The sequence below is a fragment of the Marmota monax genome, unplaced genomic scaffold, assembly GCF_021218885.2.
Source record: "Marmota monax isolate L192 unplaced genomic scaffold, Marmota_monax_Labrador192_F-V1.1 WCK01_AAM20220418_F8-fsc01054, whole genome shotgun sequence".
Lineage (NCBI taxonomy): Eukaryota > Metazoa > Chordata > Mammalia > Rodentia > Sciuridae > Marmota > Marmota monax.
Window position 1 is genome coordinate 10,042 of NW_026692987.1, and position 9,675 is coordinate 19,716.

Below are 9,675 nucleotides of genomic sequence, written 5' to 3' on the forward strand. Positions count from 1 at the left end.
AGACAACAGAAAGTGCCATCAGAGTGGCAATATGAACCCAATAAGGCAGATGATTAACTCCTTCACATTGTTGATCTATAACAGCTATCTTTCTTACTATGCCTCTGTTGATCTATATTGACACAGGTTAGGACCAAATGCAATGACAAATTTTTGTCACATGTATTGATGAATGCTGATAATTCCACAAAGCACAGGCATTTTAGTTAGTGTTCTCAATACCTCCTTTTCTATTCTCATCTTGTTTAAAAAAAAAAAAAAACTTTCAGAAGAAAGAAGTTCTCCCTAAGCCACAAGTGTCCTTTTTTGAACTACAAATTGAGTGCTATTTCTATTTGTTGTGGCTGGTTCCTGAATATAGTGTGTAAAACCTAGAAAGTGTCATGCACCAAAAGGAAGTACACCTTCAGTGAGTTCCATTCTTTGCACACCAGGGTCGCCTTATTGTCCTTTAAAGGCCAGAATACCAATGCAACAGAGAATATTCTTCTTCCTATGACTAGAGTGTTATTGACTTGCTTGTTCAGATGAAAAATAGGATATGGAAATTGACTTGAAAGCCAGTATTTTGATACAGGTGCTGTAGAGGAAACTAAACTACTCTCATTTGGACACTTTTAGACACTTATGCAGCTCTGGCCACATAAGTGTAAATAACAACAGGTCTAATCAGGCATGGTGGCCTATAGGTTTGAACTTGCAATCTTACAAAACCAGTGATTACTTGTGCATCTTCTCCTTCGAACCTCATATTTGACTCATCAACAATTCAAGTGTTAACTCGGGAGGAAAACAATATGTTTGGATGTCCTTTTTGTACATAAAGCCATGAACTGTTTGTCTTAACATCAACAATGTAATTCACTTTCAGGAGTTACATCCATTTCAGAGAGTCATATCCATCCTTCTCTTGGCTATATATTTATAAGGAACAGCCAGCTTCCTTAGATGTTTTCAGGCCCATGAAAAGTCCAAAGAAAAGAACATCTGAAAGAAGAGTTTGAATAATTTTCAACAACTACTAGTCTAGAAATGCTGACATGAAAAACAACTAAAGTTTTCAACTCCTTCTTTTTAGGAACATTAGCTGTGCTGTGCTTTTCAAAAATGACTTGTCATAACTGATTTGTGCCCATGTTACCAACTCTTCTGAGATTACTTTGAAAGTAGACTAATGTGAGAGATTTTCTTTAGAAATAATTCAAATTACTTGCATAGGAAGTGTCAGCAGGTCTGGGGATGTAGCTCAGTGGCAGTGACCTTGCCTATCATGGGGCCCACCAGAGATGGACTTTCACCCCAAAGACTGCAAGAAAAGAAAAGGGAGGGAAGGGAGAGAGAAAAAAAGGAAGGGATGGAGGGAAAGTTGGAGGGATGGAGGGAGGTAGAAAAGAAGGAAGAAGAAAAGGAGAAAAACCAGGAAGGGAGGAAGGAAGGAAATAGGGAGAGCACAAGAGCAGGGAAAGGACTGAGTCACTAAAACAAAAGGCAAGTGACACAAATACAAATATAGGCCATAAAAGCTGTTTGAACAGTTTAGACAGCTTTAGAATTTGAGTGAAATCAAACTGAGTGTTATGATGACTGGATGTAATCTTCATATTAAGCCCGCCTTGGCCTGGCCTAAACCAAATCAAGGGGTGGGTGGCATGGAGAGGAATTCTCTCTGGCTGGAGTGGAAGGGACCTAAACCTGTGGCACTTGAGGATGCACTGGGTAGGGAAGGGGACAAGACTCCCCTGAAGGGCAGTGGAGCACAACAAGGCTCCTGGGAGCCCTTGATCATGGCTCCCACTGCCATACACCCACCATCCTCCATATGCTCAGCCCCTGAAGGGGATCACAGTCATCTTCTCCTTTGCCTGGTGCAGGTTTGAGTTCATGACCAAACACACCTGAGTGTCCGCAGCCTGTGTTGGCCTGCCTGGGCAGGCCATAGTTGTGGTGGCAAGAGCCAAAGCCGTCTTGGCATGATGGAGGGGCCAAGGGCTGCCTCTCAGCCATACTAGTGGGTGGTTCTGGAAGAAGCACCCAGGGTTGTGGCAGCATTTTCCAAACACATGAAACCAGGTCATCTTCCTTGTGGCTTTCCTTGGGAGTTGGTGATGTGTACAGCTCTTGGATTTTTTGCTGTTCTCTCACTTTTCTGGAGAAGTTTTCAGTCGGTTAGTAGCAGGCTTTACGTGGGAAGAGAAAAAAGCTGGCTCTAAATCTTGCTGGACTTATTGAAGAAAAATGTGGACTTCTTGAAAAAGTTAGCCTTGTTCACAAAGAACATGAAGGCTTACACTCATCTTTAAAGGATTGCAGGTTTGAGAAGGGTTCAAGGGAAGCACAACATCTGGAGGCAACCTACAAAAAGCTGAATAGGTCCGAATCCAGCCATCGCGTTGAAATGCTCTCTCTAGAAGAAGAGCTCAAAGCACAGAAGGCTAAACATGGTCAACAGGATGAAACGATGGCACATATATCAAGAAGGATACAGTCCCTCCAAAGTGAATCTGAATCCCTCAGATCACACATAGCTGAAGCTAAAACAAACTGGAGACTCTTTCAAGTGAATGAGGAAGGACTGAAGCTGGCAATCAAAGAGGCTTTAAATGAAAGTTCCCAACTTCAGCAAACGCAGAGACCAACAATACAAGGAGAAGCTGAAGCACAGAGGGAACAAGGAGGTGTCCAATATAAAGCAAAAATCACATTGGAGGACTCTAAAGTAGCTGCTTGTTCTCAAGTTCTAAGGGATACAGAAAATCACATGGAGTCTCCGAGTGAATGCTTGCTGATGATGAAAGATATGTCTTCTCCAAGCATGGGAGCCCAAAGGGATGCTGGTCACCTGGAATTGGGAAAGACGAGTGAACCAGAAATTGGTGCTCACTTGGATGATGAGTCCAAAGGAGCTTTGAGGAAACTGGTTTATGGTGATAAGCTAAAGGCCTCCTTAGAAACCTTGGAAGGAGAAAGAAATCAAAAATGTACTTTCTCATCTGAAGTGGAGGAAACCACGGAAGACCTTACCGAACACCTTAAAAGTCTGCAGACTGAACAGGCATCTTTGCAGTCAGAAAATGCACAGCTGCAAAGTGAGAATGAGAGACCCTACAGAAGAATTTTAAAGTCATGATGGAACGCTATCAAGAAAATATGATGAATCTACACAGGAAATTAAATGTGGAGGAAAACTACCGGGTGGAGCAAGAGGAGAAACTTTCCAAAGTCGAAGAAAAGATGAGCCATACAATGGAAGAGCTGGACACCTACAGAAAGCGAGCCAATATTTGGAGAGAACCATTCATTCCTGTCTGGGGCAGATTATTTCCTCTGAGAAAGAAGCACATGCTATTGAGTTGGCAGCTCGGATTGCTGAAAGAAACCTCAGTTATTTCAGGAAACAAAATGCTCGCAATGGACACAAATTAACTGAGAAAGAGCTTAGATTTGAACTTGTAGAAAAAGATCTGTATGATGCACTGGATGTTTCCAACTCAGCAATGGGCAGAAAGCCTTCTCCAAATGCGCCCTCAGCAGTAGGTCAGCCTTCATCTGAAAGGAGACCTCCTCATTTTGAAAAGAGTGGTCCACTCACACTCTCACCTTTCACTCCAGTAGGAGGAGGAAGAGGCTCAAGGGGCTCAGAGAATTCTCTGGACCATGTGAATAGAAGTGAAGGAAGAGAATCCAGCTGTGACAAGTTCACTGATCTTCTGATAGCACCTTCTGGTGCTGGGCCCCTGTCTCCTCCATGGGAACAGGCCTGCAGGCTGATGATCCCTCCACCAGGCCAACCATATTCTTCTGATCCATATCTTTCTCTACAAATGCAAGATGGACGTTTCTCAAATTGTGGTATACCATCAGGACCAGCCGAACTCAGAAGTACTAATATGTGTCCTTTAGATAAAGGGGATGGGCCTATGTCTTCACATTGGCAATCCAGTAGAAAGGAGACCATAACCGTTTTCGGGGACTCCGATGTGCCTGATTCACCTCTCCATGCTGAAAACCAAGCAACTGGCTCTGGCTCTGTGTTGGCACCTTTCCCTTTAGTCAGAGGTGCCTTGTTTCCAGTTGACCCAAGGAGTCATTTCATGAGAAGAGGACCTTTTTTTCCTCCACCTCTCCCAGGAAACTTGTATGGGAACCTGGAGAGTATTTTCCACCGGCCCCAGCACCCACTCCATTTCCAATGCAAAATGTCTATGCAGGGAGCTGTTTTTCTCATGACCTCCCCCCAAGAGATGGAATTTGTCCCCCCACCCCCGCATTCTGAAGAGTTCCTTCCACCTGCAAATGAGCCTGTTACTCAACATCCAGAACCAAACAAGAAACCTGATGTTGTTGCAATCTCTTCAAAAGTAATTTGACTTATCTCTCATCTTTAGTTTTTAAGTGAATGCTTTTACTTCAGTAATTGAATATACTTTGGCTCCAATGAAGCTCAATTGAACTATAATTCTAAAGATAGAATATTGTAAATAAAGATGGTTTACGTAGGAATCTTATGAGTAAATTATTCCTATTTTATTTTATTCCAGAGTACAGCATTTAATCTGATGAAGCCACTATTACATAAACAACAATGGGAGTTCTAGGTACCTGTAATCTAGCTGATGGAAATATATGTGAAACTCCCAACAAAGTTAGTCCCTTTATACAAATAAGTGTATTTAGTATGACTGTAGCAAATGTGAAGTGACTTTAGGCTTAATGAAAAATTGTCATATCATATCATATCATATCAGCTAGTTTTTTCATATCAGAATAATTAGAGCATGGGAAGAGTAAATGAGAGAACACACCTAAACATGTCATGGAAACAGGAGATCTCAAATACAAAGAAAAATGAAGATCTCAGGGAACACTTGGGAATTGGAAACCACAATTTAAACTCACTCTGCTCCCCTTTTTCCCTTCTGTCAACTTCCTTGTTATCTTCTTCTCTTTTTCCTCCTCCTCCTCCTCCTCCTCCTCCTCCTCCTCCTCCTCCTCCTCCTCCTTATCCTCCTCCTCCTCCTTATACCTTTAATTAATTCATCATACATTCATGCATTGGTTCATTCATTCATTTCACATATGGTGCTGAGGATCCAACTAGGGGTTTTTGCAAGTGGGAAGCCAGCACTCTAGTGCTGAGCCAAAACTCCAGCCCCTGTCTTTTTTTATGACTATTTGTATGAAATTCAGCATTGCATTCTGCTGTGTTTCACTGATGTGGGGATTGACCTTGTCTTTGATTTTTTTTTTCTTGGAGACTTTTGTAAAATACACATGAATTATTGGACACTGAAATGAAGAAACAATGAGGAAATTCCCCAATTTCTTATTCTTAGATTCCATTCTCTGACTCTGCCAACCTAGTATAATATTTTTTTTAAATCTTACTCTCCATTTCCGTATCATTGTCAACAAGTGAATATTCACTGACCTGCACCAAACCAGAGAACACACATTGAACAATGTTTCCCCAGTAGAGACCAAGACAGAACACTTATTAAAAAAATATCCTAATTATGAATTAGTAGTTAAAGCTTTATTTGATATGCTCTAATTCTGTGTTTGTGTGTGTTTGTTGATGTGTGTGTGTGTGTATGTGCATGTTTGTGTGTGTGTGTGTGTGTGTAAAACATGCACTGAGGTAGAAATAAATGCATGATTACAACTGCCTTTTTAAAAATAAGAAGCAGGTTTTTCATATTAGAAGTCCAGTGAAGAATCTGCCTGATACTTGACCCACAATTAATTGAAACAAGAAAAATTCGGGCCTTGAAAAAGAAAGTCTACATATTTAATAAATCTAATCTGTCTGTTTTCTTTCCCTCTAGAGTCTCACCTGTTTTCAAATCAGTCCTTTAAATAACCCTAACTTGCCAGCATAAATCATCAGTTGCTCTAAATGAGTGGACAGATGTCCCCAGCCATGGGCTGTATAAAATAAACGGAGGATCCTGCACTGATTGTTATCTAGAATGACTTCTGCCCGAACTACTATTGGAGAATAGTTGCTGATATACTTCAGTTATTATACCAGTAAATTAGAACGAAGGTAATTTCAGGTTGCAAACAAATAAATTGATTGTATTAACTGGTTTTTTGGAAAACACTGCCATGAAAAATTATCAATATGTTCATAACAGCATCTACATGTCTCTCCACTGTGGTTTTACTTAATGGGATAGGGGGTAAGTTCTCCATATAATGTAAATATCCATTAGTAAGTAGAACAATATAATGTAAATCACAGTGCACTTACCAGTTTGAACTCAATCTAGGTAAGATGGATTTATCTCTGTGTAATAGGCCTGCTTCTGAAAAACACATTGTAGAGCTCCAAAGCAGAACAGTACTTTCAGAATACCATGTTATGTTTGTAAATAGATAGACAAATAGACAGATAGATACACAGAAATAAAAATATGAAAATGGTCTGGAAGTATATATTTCAATAACTTAAAATCTCAGTAGTGGGAGGTTACTAGCAGATCAAGAGGACTGTATCTGCATGCGAAATGGTTCAATTTTTAATGAGTTTTTTAAATGACAATGGACAAAAAATTCAAAGGGTTACAGTAAGTGTTGAGGTGTGACTTGGTAAAAGGAGCACAGAGGTAAGAAAGAATTAAGTACAGTTCAATAGAACCAGGTATAATATCTGTACACATGGCTCCATGAACAGGAGAAAAGAGGACACTTAAAAACATCATAAGGACTAAGGAGAGATCAGGATTAGGGAGGTTTTTAGGAAGAGCTGAAAAAAACAAAAACATGCAATGGGCAGAAAATGTGGAAGAAAAGGCCTCACAGGTGGTAAACTGATCCATCTCTCCCTGGTGGTTCAACTGTATGAATAACAGAGAGGCCAGCTAAGTGGGAAAGTACTTGGAAACTCTGTTTATACAGACAACAGAAAGTGCCACCAGAGTGAAAAAAGTAAACCTAGTAAGGCAGCTTAGCCCCTTCACCTTGGTGTTTTATGCCAGCTATCCTTCTTACTGTGCCTCTGTTCATCTACACTGATACGTGTTAGGACCAAAGACAATGACAAAGCATTGTTACATGTATTGATGAATCCTGCCAATTCCACAAAGCACAGCCTTTTTACTTAGTGTTCTCAATACCTTCTTTTCGACTCTCATCTCTTTTGAAGAAACACTTTCAGAGGAAAGAAGTTCTCCCTAAGCCACATGTGTCCTTTATTAAACTATGAATTGAGTGCTATTTCAAGTTGTTTGGGCTGGTTCCTCCACATGGCCAGTAAAACCTAGAAAAGTGTCATGCACCAACAGGCAGTACACCTTCAGTGAGTCCTGTTCTTTGCACATTAAGGTCACCTTATTGTCCATTTAATGGTCAGAACAACAGTGTTGCAGTGAGTATCCTTTTCAGTATGACTATATTGTTCTTGACTGTGACTCGCATGTTCAGATAGTGAAAAGGCTCAGGGAAGTTGACTTGAAAGCCAGTCATTTGATACAGGTGCTGGAGAGGAAAACAAGCTACTCTCATTTGGCAACTTTTAGACACTAATATAGCTCTGTCCATGTAAGCGTAAGTAACAATAGGTCTAATCATGCATGGTGGCCTAATTCCTTTGGAGTTTTTATGCATGTAGAGATATTTAGAAAACCAGTGACTACTTGTGCATCTTCCCCTTCAAACCTCATATCTGACTCATCAACAATTCAAGCATAATCAGGGATGAAATATATTTTTGGATGTCTTTTTTGTACATCAAGCAATGAACTCTTTATCTTCACAACAACATAATTTATCTTTAGGAGGTAAATCCATTTCAGAAAGTCATATCTATTTTTCTCATTTCTAAGTATTTACAATGATGAGTTTCCTTAGGTATTTTCAAGACTGTGAGAAGTCAAAAGAAAAGAACATCTGAAAAAAGATTTTAAGAATCTTTAATAAATACTAGTCTATAAACACTGACATGAAAAACAACTAAAATTTTCAATTACTTCTTTTTAGGAACATTAGCTATGCTGAGCTATTGAGAAATGATGTGCCTTAACTGATTTGTGCCCATGTTAGCAACTCTTTAAAATTACCTTGAAAGTAGATTAATGTGAGAGTTTTTCTTTAGAAATAATTCAAATTACTTGCATAGAAAGTGTCAGCAGGTCTGGGGATATAGCTCAATGGCAGTGAGCATGCCTACCATGTGGAAGGACTTGAACTGTAATCCCCAACACTGAAAGAAAATAAAAAGGTGTGAAGGTACAGAGAATGATGGAAGGGAGGGAGTGAAAGAGGGAGGGATGGAGGAAGGGAGGAAGGGAGGAAGGGAGGGTGAAAATAAGGAAGAAAAAACAAAAAAGGAAGCATGGAAGAAAAGATGAATTTGATATAGGACAAAGGAGAAAAGGGGAGGGAGGGAAGGAAGGGTGCATGGGAGTAGGAAAGACACAGGGATGAACTGGACATTATTACTCATAGTACATGTATGAAGACATGAATGGTATGACTCTACTTTTTGTTCATCCAGAGATATGAAAAATTGTACTCTATGTGTGTAATATGAATTATAGTTCATTCTGCTGTCATACATAACAAGCAAAAATTGTAAACAATGGTGGAAAAAAAGAATGACTCTATCATAAACTTCAACTTGAGAAGTTAAGATGATGGGTAACATCTTAGCAAAGGGAATTATTCTCTGAACATCATTCCAGGTTCAACCTTCATTGGGGACTTTCCATCCTAGCAATTTTTCAGCAGTGATGGCATCCATCATCTTTGGAGCCACTCAAATCAACTCATTTTGTTTAGCATATGACAACACCAGGTATGCTCTCAAAGTGTCTCCAAAAAGCCCATAGGAGGGCACTACACACTCACAACCTACAATGAAACCTCAGCAGAACATGTCAAAGTTCACAGGCTTGTAACTGATCTCCCAGGGACATGGTTCCTGGTCTAGTCCCTGATCTTCCTTGACTGTGAACTACTGGAGGTTGGAGGAGCATCATAGAAGCCTCAGAAAACCCTCTATGATGCAGAAACCCAGCACTGCAAAAAGGTTGGAGCAGCTCAGAGAGTTCTCTGTGGTAGAGTTTTGGGCCAGTTTACTTTTCAAAGACCCCAGCTGCCAATCTTCTTGTGTATCATTCCTTCCCCTTTTTATTAACATCACCTTGAAATTTTGCTCTGTATTTAGGAGGGATTAGCCTCACTGCTAGCTGTTTCCTTCCTCTCTAAAGACATGTCCATCAGGAGCCACATCAGGGCAAAGACACTCCTGTCAATGTAACTCTTCATTCATTCTACAAGAGAAATAAAGACAAGGAAAAAGAAAAGTGTAAGCATTTTAACACCTTAGACTAAGAACAACTCAATTTATCATTAAATAAAAACCTATATAGAGCTACAAAGTGAAAAACTCTAAAAATCACACCACAGCATCATAATGTTGACCAATAGAAGAACCACTGAGAATGTTCACACACTCAGTGAACAGCTTCACAGAGGTACACAAGACACAGAAGACGAAGATCAACTTTTAAAATATTTTTTTTCTTTTAAATAGGAAAATTTAATGCTGTTCTGTTATGTTGCTGAAGTTGTACCAGCTTCTCAGAGCAATACAAGCACAGAGAAAACAGAATAAAGTCAATGGAGCCCAGGTTAGGGTCTGTGATCCTGAGAGGAGGAGCTGGAAATTTT

The 9,675-nt window shown here is 39.9% G+C and overlaps 1 pseudogene; it reads left to right on the forward strand.

Annotated features, from left to right (window-relative positions):
* The first annotated feature begins 1,973 nt into the window (after positions 1 to 1,973).
* Positions 1,974 to 4,367, forward strand: LOC124098019 (melanoma inhibitory activity protein 2-like; annotated as a pseudogene).
* The last annotated feature ends 5,308 nt before the right edge of the window (positions 4,368 to 9,675 follow it).